Below are 18,776 nucleotides of genomic sequence, written 5' to 3'. Positions count from 1 at the left end.
GATCTCATTAAAGCAAAACGGATTTTAAGCAGGGGTACAATGTAATTATTACTTTGCTATTATGGGCCCTGCACCTTCCCCCATCCCAGGCCATCCCCTAAATGACCCACAGAGGACCAGAAGAGCTTGCGAGGACAGATGGACCCCTGCGCGCTCCACACCTCCCATCTTCTCCCTACCCACCGCCCCCTCTGCTCTGTTTATCAGCCAGTCAATAAGAAAAGGTAGTTCTTACTTAAGGAGGCAGAAGTCAACTCGTCAGGTCGATCAGCACTCTGTCTGTAAACATGGTTTCCCGTAAAATCAATGAACTCCAGTTACAGAGAGAACAGCCTGAGCGCCGGAGACTCCCTGCGCTCCCACCGCCCCAGCGGCAGGGAAGGGCTCTCCCCGGTCCCTTCTCTGGCCTCGCATCCCACCGCTGCTCCCACCACCGTGCTCGCTGGGCCTCCAGACATCACACAGCCCATCCAAGCTCCTGGATCCTTCCCTGCAGCATGGCTGCATCTCACAGCTTCTCCAAGCAGATTTGGGACCTGGCTGGAGGAGCGCGGACACCACAGGGCCGGGAGTGCTCCATCAGGGCAGGAGCAGCAGCCACGGTGGTCCAGAGCCGAGCAACATCAGATGGCACAGTGCGGACTACAGCAGTGCATGCCCCATGCTTTCATCCAGAGTTTCTACTAACCACAGCTGGTGGTTTGCAGCCACGCTCTGTCCAGAACACAAGTGGAGTCAATCCCTGCGTCTTTCCCCCATCACCTCCTTGCAGCCCCTGTCCCCATCATCCAAGGGACCCACGTGCCATCTTACAGCAACGCTTCCACCGCCAAGGAGAGGCTGGTGCTAAACCAACACCCTCCGCCCCCCCGGCAAGCTGTGGGCTCCTGGGGCAGCCCTCGGCCCCCGACACCAGGCTGCTTCCCCCCCAGGGACGCGCGGCAGCAGCGCGGGCGGCAGGGACGGGAGCGGGAGGGAGGAGGGGGTTCCTGCTGTTGCCCAGGCTTCCCGAGAATTAAATATGAACAGCCGTGCTGTGTAATTTTAAATTGTTAATTAGCACAGGGTTAATTAGGCGGCCCTTTCACAAGAGGCTGTTTGGCAGTAAACCAAGACTGGAAGCAATGAGGAAGGAGGAAAACAAAAGGAGAAAGAGACAGTGAGAAACTGTTCCCTCAGCTAATGACCCACATGGCACCATGAAAAAAAGGGTGCTGAGGACAGGGAAAAGATACAAGCAGATGCATTACATCCACGGCCATTACCCTGGAAGATACCCAGCGAGGCACCCCTCCCCCTGCCTATTCCCACAGCCGCACGGTGGAGAGAAGTGCTCAACCCTGTAATGAGCAGGGTCTGCTCCTTCAGAGCATCCTGGCAAGCAGCACCGGCTCCAACTCCAGCCAGCTCTTAAGCTTTTTGCCATGGCTCCACAAAAGATGCGGCTCAACGCAAACGCTCGCAGTCAGCATCTGAACTGAGTGGTTCCTGTTGGAGAAAACTGCACAACGGCCTCTAAACTTTGTAAATACACACCTACCTGTTGTGCCAACAGACGCTCTATAAATCAATACCATAAATGCAGGCTGAGAGGCTACCCTAGATTAGCTCCAGCACAGGTGCTGGTGATTCAGAGCGGAAGCGGAAAGGGACAGAAGCAAGGGACAAAGACAGCATAAGGACTAAAGGCAGCCTTTGGTGCTCTGGGTACATCCCTCCTTACACGCTCAGCTTGGCCTTTCATAATGTCCTCAGAGGATGGAGCCTGGCAAATGCTCGTGCTCAGGTCAGCCAAGAAGCTCCCGTCTCAGGAATGGCACTCGACACTCACTCCAGCCTAAAAAATAGGGACGGATGTACCAAAGGTGACTGAGCAGCCAAGTAAAATTCATAATCCCTAGGATCAGGTATGCTCAAAGCTCTTGAGAACAGGGAGTTTGGGAAGGGGGATGCAAGGCAATTAGCATGTCCGTCTGGAGCGGTGGCACAACGAACACAGAGCATCAAAGCTTTCTATGTCGCTTCCCTGCACCTGGCATGCTACAAAGCACTCGCATAACACTTAGGAAATTGCATATGGAAAAGACATGATAAAAATCATTACCTAGGATCGAGAATTCAAAAATTAAGGAAGAGCAGAATGTATGTTGCCAAAGCAACTTTAATTTTGCTCCTTTATGCATATGCATTATGATACTGTCTTTAATTACATGATCACACACTGTCTCAGTAAGCAGGATGGTCACATAAGAGGGTGAAGTAAGGTTGCATGAGCATGTTGTCACTTTATGAGATTTATACAGCAGCTGTTATCACACAAATATGTGGAAAGTCACTTCCTAGAATAGATCTTTTTAAATTTCCTAAGCAACAAGGGCTTGATATTAAAGCTTGGTAGCAATACAGAGAGAGTTTCAACTCCCAGTTTCACAAAATGCTTTTATCTACCAACTTAAACAGAAGCTACGAATTCCAGCTCTCTCCCATTCATTAAGGTGCCAGAAAGTAGTAAGAATACCTGCCAGCCTAAGGGAAGTGTTGAGGATTCTGCAGCAGGACTTGAAATATTAGGATAGAGTAGCAGTTATGAGCCAAAATCTAAGCATAGCAGTGAATGCGGATGCAGGTCTTGAAGAATGATTTCTAGTTGGGGGTTTCCATCAACATTTTACAGTATCAGTGACTCAGGATTCCTCTTATGCAATTCCTAACAAAAAAAACCCACCTGAAAATATTGATATTTATTCGCCAAAGTCAACATTTTAAAGAAGAAATTATAAACTAATTTTCCTCTTTCACACAGCAAGTCACATCTTGCACCTTTCCAAGCAAGACCAAGTTGTGTTTTGGCACACACCTGATCACAGTGGAGTTGCCTCATCAACAAACACAGTTTGCTGAGTACTCATAACGAAGCATCCGTCTTGCCAAAGCCTGTACAAACTCTACATCTTCCTCTTTTGCGGTCAGGCTTTACCAACCAAAAGCCCAAGCTAATTTTTGACTTCTAGAGTCTCTCTGCAGACACTACTCAGCACTGGACTGTTGCTTCCAGCTGGACACATGGCTCTGTCCAACGCCATTGGACCAGGAGTAGAATTAGCATGCCAAGTCCGTCCGCTAGTGGAAGAGGATCCACCCAACATTGACCCACAGGTTCCAACACCCATTGACAAGAGTCCCAGGGCTGCAAGTCCTTATGAACCAGTTTGCTATCCTGGCAAAATCAAGAATTCACATGCCTCTGTGGAAGCCTCTGTGTACACTAAGTGTTTTCCCTTCTGAGGGATTCTAGCCAATAGATCTTGAAGGGCACAAGGTCCCAGAAGAGGATGAGGTAGCACACAGTGGTCTACAGAAAGGAAAGATCCATCAGGCACCTCAAAAGGACAGGACGGTCTTCTCCCAGCAGGAAGACAACCACATGGAGGGCTTGCCTTTGGCAGCCGACAGCGCTCCAGAACTGGCACGCTGACAACACAAACAAGTGCTGCACTGCGCACGCTCATTAACGGGACAGAAAATGCAAGCACTCTCTTACACACGGGCTCACATGCACAGGCACAGCCAGTTCCTCAGATCTTCACAGGATCATTAGCATAAACAGCTTTTCAAGCAGCAGGAAGCAAAGGAAACGCTGAACAAAACAGGACTGAAAGCTGTAGGGCTCAAGCACTTGGCATGAAACTTAAGAGAAAGGGTCTCCTTGAAAAGGTGAACCTTCAACATTATCCACATTTTTTTCCTCTGTCCTTCAACACCAGCTAAAATTGAGCCAATGAGAGTACTACAAGATTCAGGCAGCTTTTCAGAAAACATTTTGTTATGAACTATTATTCCAAGTTTGCTGATCCCTTTGAGCCAGCTACTGTACTACACATGAAAATATTTATATAATCATCAACCCACTGCCATTGAGAACAGAGTAATCCAGAGGAGTGCCAGAGGGTTTTAAGTGAGCAGCTGGGGAAAAGAGGGTTTATTCCTCCAGAGAGACTCTTTGCACTGAAAGTATTTTGTAGCTGAGGTAAACTAGCTTAAGTTGCATTTCTCTCTACAAAACAAAGCCAAGCACTTGCTTAGTTCATAAGTGACACAGCATTTACAAGCTCTCAGGGCATGGAGCTTGTTTTCAGGTCCTGCACGAACCTCTCTCCTCTTGTGTAGGACACCACAGAAGTTTCAGATTTTGTTTCCACATTGGTTTGTTTCAAAACATCACACATTCCTCAATTCTGCAGTTGTGTAATTCACCCCTTTGCTCTAAAAACCCAACATTTCTTGTCAAATGCCATTTCCAGCCTATGTTGCTGCATAAATAACTACATTTGCATCTGGTTTGCATTTTCAGCACACTGTTGTTGACCTAACTCCAAAACTACCAAAGAGCTCTCAAGGATAAACTGCCTCACTCCATCACATGGACTCTGTGGTCCCCCAAACACCCCCACACCTTAGTGCTTGGGGAAAAGGGCCTTACCCTTCCTCCCCTTTGGCCAGTCTGAAGCTTGCCCTTTCCCCCTCCTCCAGTTTTACCCCAACAGCCTGGCCAGCAGCTTCTACCAGTAGGAGCTGCCACAGCTCTGTTCGGGCCATCTGGTCCCTACTACAAAGGGCAGTTACATCTAGAAGACCTCGTATCTACACCTACACCCATCTCACCCACAGAGGCGCTTGTTAAGAGAGAACTGTCCCAAGTTTCAAACCCCATAAAGACACATATAAACATATCAAAGATGCTATTTGCATTGCCTGAGCGCTGCTCCTGAATTTATAGGAAGACTACAGGATGCAAACCACACCAGTAACTCCTGGAAGTGAGGGATGATCCCAGCTGGCTTTCGCGGCTCTGCTGATGCCTCATCCACCCCCCATCTTCCAGTTACTCCACACGCTGAGCCACCCCACCCAGTCAGAAACGCTTGAGGCATTTGCAATCCCAGAGCCAGCCCTTACAAACCACCACCGCTAAGCTTCAACCAGCCCTGCAACGGGACTTGAGGAGCAGACACGGCCAACCTTGGATGGCCCAGCCTGGAAAGCGAATGCTCCGCTGCTGGACTGTGCTCTCCGAGCAGCACTTTTCACATGCAGGCTCACATGCCTAGGGAAGCAGCCCTGCCAACGCTTTTCCTTTCTACTGATTTACCCAAACAACATGTGCGTTCCAGACTAGTGTCAAGGGCCAAGCCGAGGGTAAGAGTTAGATTCATAAGTCATGCAGATCTCCTCTGCCAGGGCTCAGATCCAGTCCTTGTTAGGAAACAGACACGCTGCCTGGTCCCGGGCTCAGTCGCTCTTTCCCACCCTTTGGGAAAGCCGAGGCTTTGGAGGAGGAAAGCAGGCTCGGAGGCATTAGGTCATTCAGTAACCATTCTGCTTGATGCTCAGACAAACACCGCGGCTGTCTGATACGTTGTTTCTGAATTACACACTGATGTTGCAAAACCCCATGGCAAAGGTCACCAGGATGTGCGCCCAGATCGGCCATCAGTGTTTCAGTATGGAGTAAATTTTACTGGTCACACCTGTATCACTGGAAGATAACCTAAAAACCCCAGAACCATAGAACAGGTAAAGAAACCTGCCAGTATGATTGGGAAACCTTCCCATTCGGAGTGCCTTTTTGCAAACTTTTAGCAGATCCGAGAGGTCCCATGTTCCTGTAAACAGAGCATCTATCTGCACGTTTTTCTGCTACCAGAACAGTGCCCTGCTCCAGACTTCAGATACAGTTTAAGTATTTCTTTTATCTGCTCAAATTGAACCCTCCCGATTGCAGCAACCAACAGGAGTCAATAACTACAGGCCGCTCGACGGCTCAAAGTCTCAAGTTCATGCTCTCCTGGTCCACAGTATGCAGCCACTCTATCAGCTGCTACATCCCTGGTACACTTCAGAACAAACACATCTCTTGTGAAAGTTTAACCATCTCACAAGGGAGAGCTGACACAGATTCAGATAAATACGGGTTTCAAAGCATGTGCCGGGTGGATCTGTGCAGGCTCCCAAACTCAGCTAGGACTGTGCCACGGCACACCTGGAAGGGATGCAGGCACCTTCGGAGATGGAGAAGGAAGTTGTTACTCCAGACCTCCAGGACTGAAAGCGTTACTTTGCTGCTCGGCCTCTTGCTAATTGTGGGTTTTATTTTTATTTCCTATTACCCTCTTGCACGCCTGATGAGATTATCTTACCGGAACTGACACAGCTGGAGGCTGTAGCCATACATGGAGCCTCTCAGGAGGCAATGCAATTTTATTTTCATTGATCAGAAATCAGCAGGGCAGTAAATGATGGGAAATTCCATTAGGAGAAATACTGGGCCATGAGACCCAACTACCTCAGTCTACCCAAATCCCAGAAAGTCCCATCTTTCCTTAAAGTCCCATCTGGATGCTGACATAGGAAGTCATCTTTCTTCCTCCCAAAATGGAGTGAGCTACTAACCTGATATACTTAATCGCTGACTGCTCTGCCGGAAGCGGAGGCAATGCTGTCAAAACACCCCCAAGGGGTCACTTAGCTGAAACAAAGTCTTTGGTACAGGCAGCAGCGTCCGGCTCCCCCAGCTCAGTGTGGGAGGCTGCTGGGATTCAGTGGACGTGCCCGATGCCGCAGCCACAGCCTTTGTTCTCACGGGCCAGGCAGGTGTGAGATGTGCTGGAAGACCTGTGCTTCAGCCAGTTCTCCTGTAGTCCCAGGAGAACCCAAAGAAGCCGAGGGGATGCCCAGGGCACGCTCCCATGACAGCCCTGTCTGGAGCCCAGGAAAAGCACTACAACTTCACTGCAGAGGGAGCAGCCTCCCTCCTTGGAGGGCAGAGGTGTGGGGCACACACTGCTCGGGGAAACCCCTCTGACAAAGCCCTACGCAATAGCTTCACAAGCCCAAACTCATCTGAGCCCGAACTGAGAATCACATTTCAATCCTCCTTTTTTAAAATACCATGTACACAGAATACGCACCCAATCCCACTATCCTGGATTAGAAGCCTCTCTGATTAAAAGCTGGGTTTGACCTGTTCTGCTGTTAATTTTGGCATATGCCTGAAGGTTGAAAGCAGAGTCCATTGCCTCCTGCAGCAGGACAGAGGAGCACCATCAGTAGAGCACGGGTTAACAGAAGCTGACCGCAGCACAGTTGTTAAGATAATCAATACCAGTGAGATACTAAAGCAGCATAAGCCACATTATTGATTGCCAAGCAGATGATAAAACTGTTTATTATGATAATTGCAGGGTGCCTGCAAGATGTTCCTAGTGCTGTCTTGAGCTTTTTTACAAAAATAAGAATTGCCAGGGCATAATAATCTGTCTGAAGACCCTCTGAACCTTGGTGAGAGTCCTCCACACTGTGCTGTACCGAAGGAGTAACCTCAAGCCACCTTCACCTCCAAGCTACTGCTTGGATGGAGAAGGTTACGCTAGTAGACATAGTTCAGAGACTATTTATCATGCATACACCCCATATGGTGGTCTCACTCTTGCACACACACCCCATGCTCACCTTTCTCTGGAGCATCCCCTTGCTGGGAAGCAAGAGCTCAAATGCAAAAACTTGTAACTTCAGTTCTGGATCTTCCTTCTGATCAGCTGAAAAGCAAAACTCCTCAACTTCCCACTCCAAAACATTTTCTTCACCATTTCAATTGCTTTTTTTCTCTGCTCTGGACTTTCTACAGTTTTCTACATCCTCTCTAGAAGGCTTAATAGAATTTTTCCCTTCAGGGCCTAAATTATTGTTCAGTGCACTAAGAATTCTTTCTTGGTTTAGGAGATCCACCTCTGCGTACCACTGGGTATATCTGCACCCTGGCCATAACTCAAAAGTAGGTGACACATGGTGGCTTGTCAGCCTGTCACCAGAGGCCTGCAATATGAGCAACTGACCTACCAGCATAAAGCAAGACAACATTTAGATGCTAAAGTTGCTTCAAATACCAAAAAGTTTCTCTTGAATTAAACGCAGTAACAGGCATCAACTGGCCTTTAGAAGATAAGCAAAACACAAACTGCCAGATTATATCTACTCTGGCAAAAGCATCTACTACTTCTCCATCAGCAGGAGCAGGAATGGAAACTATAACATAACCGGGCTCCACGTTGCCACCACTGCCAAATGACAGCTGAAAATGAGTTTAACAAGAGCTGAAGCTCCAGGGTTCTGTCAGCAGCTCTACGGGCACTAATTATGGAGTATGGGTCCCATTATCTCCCAGTACGGACAAGGCTCTGACAGCTTCATCTCAGTATTAACCCGAAGGACCATATGCTACAGACTGCAGGCAGTGCTCGGTGCAAACTCCACCGTTTTGGCTGGCTGCTTTCATGCAGTCCGGGTCACTTTCTCTAAGTAATCACAGTTGACATTTGCAAAATAAACTTTACACCAGTCAAAGCAATCTTACTATGGCCTGGCCTCAACCTGGATTAGACCACAGATGGTGCTTCTGGCTAATGCCCTTTTTTCCTCTTCCTTCTCCTCTTCATGCTGTCAGCATCCCAATGATCTCCCTACTCCCTGGTGCCTACCACCCAGTCTGCCCATTCCCTGGTGCCTCCCCCCTTTTAAAAGGTTGCCACTTCCTCCACAAGCACAGTCAGTGAAGGATTCCCGCAGACTGGAATAAGAGAACATAACCCCAATATTCAAAAAATGAAAAAAAGAAGACCCAGGGAACTATAAGCCAGCCAGTCTCACCCCTGTGCCTGGCAAGATTATGGAGCAGATCCTCCTGGAATCTCTGCTAAGGCACATGGAAAATAAGGAGGTGATTTGAGACAGCCAACATGGCTTCACCAAGGGCAAATCGTGCCTGACAAATGTGGTGGCCTTTTATGATACTGCCACACACTTGGTTGACAAGGGCAGAGCAACAGATGTTGTCTACCTGGACTTGAGCAAAGCGTTTGACACTGTCCTGCATGACATCCTGGTCTCAAAATTGGAAACTAATGGATTCGATGGACGGACCACTCGGTGAATAAGGAGCTGGCTGGATGGCCGCACTCAAAGGGTTGTGGTCAATGGCTCCATGTCCAATTGGCGGCCAGTGACAAGTGGTGTTCCTCAGGGGTCCGTACTGGGACCAGCGCTGTTCAACATCTTTGTTGGATACATGGACAGTGGGATGGAGTGCACCCTCAGCAAGTTTGCCGATGACACCAAACTCGGTGGTGTGGTTGACATGCTAGAGGGAAGGGATGCCATCCAGAGGGATCTGGACAGGCTTGAGAGGTGGGCTTGTGCAAATCTCATGAAGTTTAACCAAGCCAAGTGCAAGGTCCTGCACCTGGGACATGGCAATCCCAGAAAGTAGCCCTGAGGAGAAGGACTTGGGGGTGTTGGTGGATGAGAAGCTTAACATGAGCCGGCAATGTGCACTGGCAGCCCAGAAACCCTTAGGAAGGGCCAGTCTCCACCCTTCCCTTCCTGCCAGGACCAGAAGAGTCAACTGCAGCCAGCACAAGCACCAGTGCATCAGGTTTCCAAGACAAGGAATCCTTTGTTGTTCCTAAATAATCCGCTATCACTTACAGCCAACCCCAGCTCCACAAGCCTTCTGCAAAGCTGATTTCTCCATCTGAAGCACTAACATACGCAGCACAACTCTATACGTAAGGTTTCTTGTTTCATGCACACTTCTCAGCCATGCAGCAAGCGAAGCACCAGCGTTACATGCCAACTACCTCATTGCAAGATGTAGTCCACAGAGCCAACGTTCTACAGGGTCTTCATCAGGGTCTTCACTGCTTCAGATGAGCTGAGCATCACTGACCATGCTCACTAGGACACAGGCTAGAGGCACCTCCCTGAAGCCTTACTGGAATTTACTTTCTCCCCTCCTGTTCTAGAACAACATTCCAGAAAATTATTCAGAGTTTTAAACAATTTTTTTCCTACTACTCTATAAAATGGGAGAAAATAGGGGACATTTCAACAATCAACAGAGCACCTGAACAGCTTAAGTCGTCAAGAGGGACAAGTAACAGACATCAGGCAGTAAATCCTCTGGTCACCTATGGAAAGCTCCACAGAATATATCAACTTTCTAGCAGTGAGAAAGGTTGTTTCTACAGAACAAGAGGACAAGTCAAATAATGGTCATGAAGATTGCTACTGAACAGCCAGCCCTTCCTTCAGACACCCACACTTTCCCACTAAGGCCTGGAAAGGTCACCACTTACAGTCAGCAAGACCAGGCAATGGCAGAGACAGATCAATCTTTTAAACACAAAACAACAAAAAAACCTAACACAGCAGCCAAAAAGGGTCGATGAAATTTCAAGTGGTCTTCTCTGTCTTCTGTGTTGTTAATACCTCTGTGCTCAGAAAGCTACCGCAGAAAGCCTCTTAAGCCAGAGACTAACCTTAGCTGAATAACTCCAAGCTCCCCATGTAAACCGCTTTAATACTAGGCATGGTAATTAGCGCCGTAACAGTAATGGTGGTTGCTAACCATGGTGGACCTAGATAACAAAGACTCCCCAGAAAAGATTGCTGGCAATTGTAACCTATGCGCACAAGGCTCTGCTCTTATTAAAAAAAAAAAAAAAAAAACACCCCCAAAAAAACCCTCATTCAGCTAAGAAAAAAGGATAAAACAGTAACAAGAGATGGGATTTATTTTCCCCAGTGTTTCCCCTCCCTCCCCTCTGTAAAACCCATTGCTCCCAGAATGACTGCAGCAGTGACAGAGTCAAGCTACTGGAAGCCACTGGGACAGGCGGGACTATGAAGTACTGAACTGATCTGCTGTGGATCGAGCAATGCTTGCAGCTCACTGCTTTCAGGATTATTTATCATCCATTCTAAAAAAAAAAAAAAAAAAAACACCCAAAAAAACCCTCATTCAGCTAAGAAAAAAGGATAAAACAGTAACAAGAGATGGGATTTATTTTCCCCAGTGTTTCCCCTCCCTCCCCTCTGTAAAACCCATTGCTCCCAGAATGACTGCAGCAGTGACAGAGTCAAGCTACTGGAAGCCACTGGGACAGGCGGGACTATGAAGTACTGAACTGATCTGCTGTGGATCGAGCAATGCTTGCAGCTCACTGCTTTCAGGATTATTTATCATCCATTCTGTAAAAGCATCCGAAGGCTCCACCGATGCCGTTCTATCCCATGGTCAGCAGCAGCCTCCCTGCTCCTCCACGTCCCAGCCTCAGCTCCACCTTCACGCACCCACCCCTCCACGCTCAGCACTGGAAGGCAGCACAGGTATCAGAGGCGGCAGCTCTGTCCAAGGGATGCAAGCTCCGTACTGCACCTACGGGCTTAAACAAGAACCATCCCCATTTGCCAAAGCAGAAAGAGCCACCCAGGATCCAGCCCCGCTCCCCGGTCCTCCTGGAAATGCAGCACTGGGGACACCAGCTCGCACTCCTCCTGCAGAGAAGCCAGGGACAGCAGATTGGTGGCCCAATACCTCTTACTCTTCTTGAAAACATCTGTTTTCATTATCACTATTACTTTTAATTAGCACTTTACAGCAGCCTTAAGCCCTCCCAGCTGGAGGAAAGTTCTGCTCCTAAATGAACAATTAGAAGGTGCACTAAGGGAATTTTTTTTTCTCATCTTCAGAAATGGCTCTCTCAGCAGAGCTAAAAGGCAAAGCCACCTGGTTAAACGAAACTCCCTTGAAGGGGTATCTTCAGGCACTGCTCAAAGCCCACAGGGTCACCCTGGGATTCCTGCTGCATGAGCGGGCTACTGAAGTCAGGAACTTGAAATACTGAACTTCAGCATTACTAATGAGGGGGTCTTAACGTTTCTGCCCTGCATCACTCACTGAACAGCCTCCTCTTCCTCACCTGGTCACAATAATTGCCCTGAGAAAAATCAAAGATTTTAATGCCCATCTCACTTGTGGAAGGCCCCTGACATAATTTAATTTGCTCAAGAGTTCAGGCCAAGTACAAGCTGAAAAGACAGAGCCCTATTAAATGCATAAGAAAATAGGTCCATATGAAGCATAATTACTCGAAACATGGTCTCCTGATCAAGCGCTTCTCTGAAAAACCAGCAATGAGAAACATCCACAAAAAAGCCCCAAGAGGCAGCCTCAGCCATTTTCAAGAAAGCAAAAAGACAGAGAGGTGAAATGTCAGAAGGATGCCGCGGGAAAGGGCTGTCCCATGGGCCACCACCACCTCCCCAGCACCATCGCACAGCACAGCATCAACAGATTCAAGGCTTTAATTAGAAACAAGCCATGAAGCTCCAAAACTCTTCAGTCAACCCTGATCAAAACCACAGCTATCGCCCACCTTCTCTGGTTCAATCAGGGCTGATATTCTTCCATCAAGCTGCTCCCAAAGCACACGAGACTTGGGCAGTCCTTTGGGAACCCACACCCTCAGCACCCCACTGATGGTGGCAGCCATAATGAAAGGTGACCAAGGTGCTTCCCCCTCATCTTTCCCAAATCCTATCTCTTCCTCGGATTATAGGACCAATATTTTACAGGAGGTCACATATATGATAAAGTCCAAAAGTCTAATGCACATAAAAGGAACAGGTGAAGAACTAATGAAGTTACCAACACAGTTAAAAGCTTTCATTGCACTGTCTGCTGAATCCACAAGGCACATTTTGTTCTTTCCCTCAGTTTTCTCATATCTCGTTAAGCTCCACTGAAGAGACATTGCCCAACGCCACCGCATTTATCACAACTCGGATTTGTATTTGGAAAACAAGCCTTGTGTTAGAGAGGGTATTTCAGAACCACGTTGACAATCCTAAAGTCTACAGAATGAAAAGGCTTAAAATAACACTAAAATCAACATTCCCACTCCCATTTGTAACCCTTTAAGTCAATCGGTTTCCCCTGTTCCGCTTTGCATTTTCCTCTTCCTTGCACTTTACAGCGACTTTCTCTTCTCCCCTTGCAGCCCTTTTCTGAGCACTGAGTTAAGCTCCACATCAGTGAAATTCCTTGGTAGATGTGAAATAAACTATATTTATTTATTTAACCTTTGTTTACACCTTGCGCCTGGGAAAGTTTATTTAACCTACACAGGTGGGATATTGTCTACAGTTTGTAGCCTGTGGTAATGGACAGAAACACCAGAAGATCTTTGGCTTGTTTTGAAACCAGAGGAGCGCGGGAGCCTGCAGAGCCAGAGCAGGGGGAAGCCAAGTCCCCATCCATCAGTCCCACACCGGGTCCTGCACATGTGCTCCACCACCTCACCCCGACCACTCCAAGCTCTAAGCCCCCTTCCCTCCCCACGTCGTGGGGCATCTACACTTGAGAACAGCATTTTTTCTATCCAGCACTCACAATGCAGTAAGGATTCATGTCACTGCTTGTACTGCTCCAAACTAGTGAAGGATGGAAAGACTAAAACACTCTAAAGCCTGCCACCAGTTACTCCATCCTGCTCTGCCGAAGCCCCTGCAGCCTGGCAGGTTGCCCATCAGCCATGCTGAGCATCAGCATCCTTCCCCACGACCCCACTGCTGCCAACTGCAAGGCCATGGGGAGTTGAGGAAGCGCAGGAATGGAAGGATCCCTGCCTGGCTCAGCCCATCCCCTCACTTCTGTATTCAAGCATTTACTCAGCTCTCCAACATCTGTCTCTGGAGAAGGGGAAGACGAACGCTTCCAGTGTCCAATGAGCCCAGATACCGATCAGACCACAATGCAACAAGGGGGAAAAAAGGAAACACAAAACAATTAATTCTTGGCTCTTTGTTTTAGCTCTAGGCAAGGGAAGGTGCATGGCAGAGAGAGAGGAGACTGGAACAGAGGGAGGCTGGGACTTGCTCCAAGAGCCCCAGGGGTGACAGCGCTGGCTCCCAACCCCAGAAACACAGGGCTGCTCTCCAACAGGTGAGGGCTCAGGCAGAGGGAACAAAAAATGCTTCTCAGACAAGATTTCTTTTGACTCTTCTGTGCCCAAGCCAACTGGTGAGAAGACCCTCACAGAGAGAACAGGGCTAAGCTTCACATAAACCCCACTCCCATGACCAGGTCTGAATGCAGCCTCCTCCACACCTGCCCTCCAACAGGGCAATGCTTTCCTGCAAAGGAACTTTAAAAAAGAGCCTCACAAGTGCAGGGCTTTATTCTGTTCTTGGTGGGGTTTGGGATCTACCCAGCTGAATGTTCTTCCCTCTGATAAGATGACAACGTGGTCTGTGCACATCAAGACCTGCCCGTGCCACATGACACCAGGGTCAGAAGAGCCACGGTGGCAGCAGGAGCAAACATAGGTGTTCACCAAAAACGACACAAAAAGCCTGGCTTGCCTTTCCAACTGAATCCCAGCCGTAACTCTACAGGTTAACTGTCCAATACAGAAATGTCTCAGTGATCTCACAAACTTCTTCCACGGAAAACACTTAAATCACTGCTTCTACATCAACAAAAATTCTCCACAAGATGAGCATTTTAAGGATGAAGCACTTAGCAGCTTTCTAAAAGGCATCCGGGGAACATGCACATCCCCAGCAGTGACACCGGGCAGAAAAAAATAAAAAAAAAAAAAAAAAAGAAAGAAAAAGGAGGAGAAAAACAAGTAAAGAGATGTGCACTGAGCTGGAATCCGCAGAAAGAGAACTGAGAGTCCCATAGGAAAGCCATCATACACTTACAGTAAAAGGTAAGCAGATTACCTGTGCTCCCTTGCAAAACCAGCCCTGGTGATGGAAAGAGACTCTATGGGATGTCCGAAGGACCCAGAGCAGCACAGCTTAGAGCCCGACCTCTCCCAACATGGCAGGCAGCCGCATAAACAGAACTACGCAACACACCACACAAAAAGCCTTTTTGGTTGATACAGAAATCAACTGAATAACTGAAATAGAAATGAAGTGTAAAAGTACAAATAATTCCTCACTCTTTAAAGAATTTCTCAAAAAAGAAAAATAAGCAAGCCCACGTAAGTAAAACTGTTAGGTGGAAAAGGAAGAAACCTGTTCAGCAACTGAACTAATGTATTCATTGGTGTAAGCAAAGGAAGGAACTGGAAGAGAATGACACAAGAAATCCCCCACTTCTACATCACAAGCAATCTGACCAGCAGGCTTGCAGTCCAGTCTCCACTTCTAAAGGTAGCTTACTTCTTTATCAAGGTTCAAAATAGAAAAGGCATGTGAAACCCTTGCGTCAATCACACTCAACTGCTAGCTGTGCCAGTGTGCTACAGGGAGAATACAAGATCACTACGTATGTACGATGACCATGATCAACACTTCTGAAGGTGGCAGAAGTCAGACAGGTCACCTTTACTAAATGGAAGAAAATAAAAATCCCTCAGTCATAAAATAGTCTGGAACAACGTGCAGCTTTTTCAAGACCTGTAACTTCATTATCACAAGTCAATGAAGATGCATTTACCCTCCAACAGTTTCCTCACAAAATCTCAGGCCCAACTTTAACCATGTCCTGTCCATGCTGAGAGCAGAGTTACTATTTTAACAGAATTAGCATGCCGGAGTTTATTTTCTCACCCTTGAAATCCCATTGATCATCCACAGATATTCTGACACACCTGCTCCACACCAGATGTATGTAATCACCAGCAATTACACCAGAAAAGCCTAAATTATCCCTTGAGCCTTCTAAACACAAGGGCTAGAAGAGACTGTGCTTCAGCTTCTTTAACAGAAAGAAGACGGAGGAGCATGGAGGAGAGGAGATCCTTCTCCAGGGCTGAGGGCATCCAGCATCACACGAGAGGCAGCAATGAAAAAAGGAGGAAAAGGAAGAAAAGGTTTCTTCCTCCCATCTGGAAGATGGAAACCCCACTGCCAGGAGGCTCAGGACCAGAGCCAGCCCCCTGATAGAGCCTTTTGCCAAAGCACCTGAGGCCAAGGTTGCCCTACCCACCTCCAGCTGCCCACTGCTGCAGCTCTGGAGGAATGAAGGGGTTTGAAGGCATGAAACAAGCACAGGAGAATTGTGCCAGTTTCAAGGAGGGTCTAAAGGTGACTATCAACCAGGAGAGCTTCTGTGGAATGGGCTGCTCTGCATTAATTACCCAGGAACATCTCCAAGTTCAGGTGTCTTCCTAGGAACAATAGGGAAAAAACAGGACTTTTTCCAGAAATCAACAGTTCATTTTTGAAGCCCAAAAGAAGAACAACTCCAGTACAGAGCCCAGAAGAGCTTTAAGGAAAAAACAAAAAAAATATCACCCAAAATAACTGGTTTAATTTTACCACACAGAGAAGATCAGTAGATCCCACTACTTCGGAAGCTTGATTGCTCATGATGTAGAAAATCCTGGGTTAGTAATGACAATACAGAAAGCAGCAATATGATTTCTCTGTAGAGAGCAAAAAGGAGGCAACATACAAGACAACATGAGCAGAAAGAAGTTTAGAAGAAAATTCAATATGGTAAATAGCGAGTTAAAAAGAGCCAGAACAGATGTTGAATGAGAAAGTTGTTCCTCATTTTTCTTTCAAAAGCAAAAACCCAAATGCAAAGCAATTTTTCTTTCAAAAGCAAAACCCCAATTGGGAAAGGCTTAATTAAGAAGGCCTTCTTCAAAGATTCATAGAAGAGACAACATGAAAAGAAGGGGGGAAAAGAAAGAGTTTAAACTACAGGAAGGTATTGCTTTTCATTACAAGACTTCTCTTGGAGCCCCCCTGACACCCCACTCACAGCCTGTGGCCACCCAGGGCTGCAGGGGCTGAGGCCAGTTGGTGCCATGCTGAGCCTGCCCAACATGCCAGCAGGATCCAGTCTGCCGATGGAACACAGCATGGTTGCTCCAGCAGCAGCCTGGTGGGCTCTGCCCCACGCAGAAATGCCCTTGAACCACCTCAAAGCGCACTCAACCCGAAAAAAGTCCCAGGCCAGGGCTGGCTTCCAGCGGTCACCCCTCCTGAGCCCTCTGAACCATGGGAAAGCTTTTGTCTGTCACATCTTTTCCATCTTTTCCCATTCTCTCCCTGTAAGCAGAGTAGAACTGTCACAGCAAAGTCAATGTCCCTCATGACACAACGACTCAGAGGACGATACTCCAGCAAGACCTTTCAGAAACTGGTGGAAGTCCGAGAATATTCAGCAATATTCCTTGATCCTGCAGCCGAGCAGGTCCAAATCCCTAACGTAGAGAGGCTGCTAAGAAACCTCACCCAGGGAAGCTTCTTCTCAACACCCAGGCAGTCTCCTTTGAATAATGTCCTTCTTCAGCTCCTTCCTTTCTCCAGCCTTCACCTCTGCTGAGCCACAAGGCGGAGATACCAGCTTCGCAAGTCAGACAAAGAATGAACTAATTTACAAAACAAGTCTCTAATTTACAAACTCTCTTCCTCACCCCCACATCCCTTCCCTACCGGGCAGGGAAAAGCAGTAGGCATCCTGCCATTTGCTTGCAGGCAAGGTTTTAACTACTTGGTTAAATGAGGATAAGGAGATACCTTCAGGAAGCAAGGCCTGAAGGAATCATTATATCATCCAGCCTGGCCTTCTCTGCATCAAAGGCTGAATGACTGGAGCTCTTTGTCATTTCTATACAAAAGGATCAGTCTGGAGAGGAGGATGAGAAGTAGTTTGCACACTTTTTCACAAGTCTGTACACTCTGTTATCAATAAAAATTGAAGACACATGATTTTCAAGCCATAGGTTATTATAGGTCTGTCCCTGTTAAAATGCCGAGGAATTTACATGAAAAACACACACCAACAAAAACAACTGAGGTGCATTTCACTATCTTTTTTACCATTTTAATACGCCATCTATATTACTCTGTACATTAGTTAAAGACTGAACGAGTGCTGGAACAGTATGCATGCAACATCCAGCACATTTCTCCCCTCCTTGAGCTCCCACTGTGCTGGTGCCGGTGCCATGCCCGCCCAAACCGAGCCATGGGCAAAGCCGAGGCAGCACCCGCTGCTCGGCCCCGTGAGCAGGAGTCACAGGTGAGCCCACGCCAGCACTGAAGGCTTTGACATCACTGCACGCCCTCCCAACACAAGAGCTCTGCTCCACTCTGCAGAAGTGGAGCAAGGAAAGTCCAGCAGTTTGCTCAAGTCCATTATGAACATGGAGAAGAGCTGAACTTGAACCCATGTCTCCAGCACCAAAAATGCTTGGCAATTTTTCTCTCTCAGCTGAGCTCCTTTCCCCTTTTGCACATCTGCTTTGGCAGTTGCAATATGCTTGCTGCCTTGCATGATGTCTCCAGGAAGGTCAAACCTGTATGCCCTCTACTGATGTGCTGGTACCTCCCTCCAACCTACAGACGTGAGGTACTTTCTGACCATCGGGCTCATCCTAAACATCTTTCCCCTGATGCTCAATTTGATTCAAGTCCTTCCTTTTCAGCGATACCATGAGCCAAACTGTAGCAGGAGGCAGCTGGAGCTCAGCCAGCCTGCATTCGATCTTTCAGCTCCGAGGGGACATAAAACCAGCCATCAAATCTTTGAAACCCATCCAACCCATGACAGTAGTGTTTGGTAGACTACACAGCTCATCCCTTGCCACAGATGACGCAAGACCCTTTCCTGGGCCTTCTGCAATCTGCACCTACGTACCCATCAATACATCATCTCTTCAGACCTCAACTGAATCTCTTCCTTGCCCCTAACTCTGAAGGATATGTGATAAGTTAAAGACGTTTTACAAATAACGTTTCCTTAACTCTGTTGCCTAAATGATTTCCTAATGTGGGCCACACATCCCCATAGATAATCCTATGGATGACCTTCCATCCTATTTAAAATATCTCTGGTAGCAACAGCAAATGCTAGCTTTAAAAGATACAGCTGGGAACAAGATACTCAATTAAAATCCAATTTTAAC

The sequence above is a fragment of the Calidris pugnax genome, unplaced genomic scaffold (genome assembly GCF_001431845.1).
Source record: "Calidris pugnax isolate Ruff unplaced genomic scaffold, ASM143184v1 scaffold28, whole genome shotgun sequence".
Lineage (NCBI taxonomy): Eukaryota > Metazoa > Chordata > Aves > Charadriiformes > Scolopacidae > Calidris > Calidris pugnax.
This window is presented reverse-complemented; position numbering follows the sequence as displayed.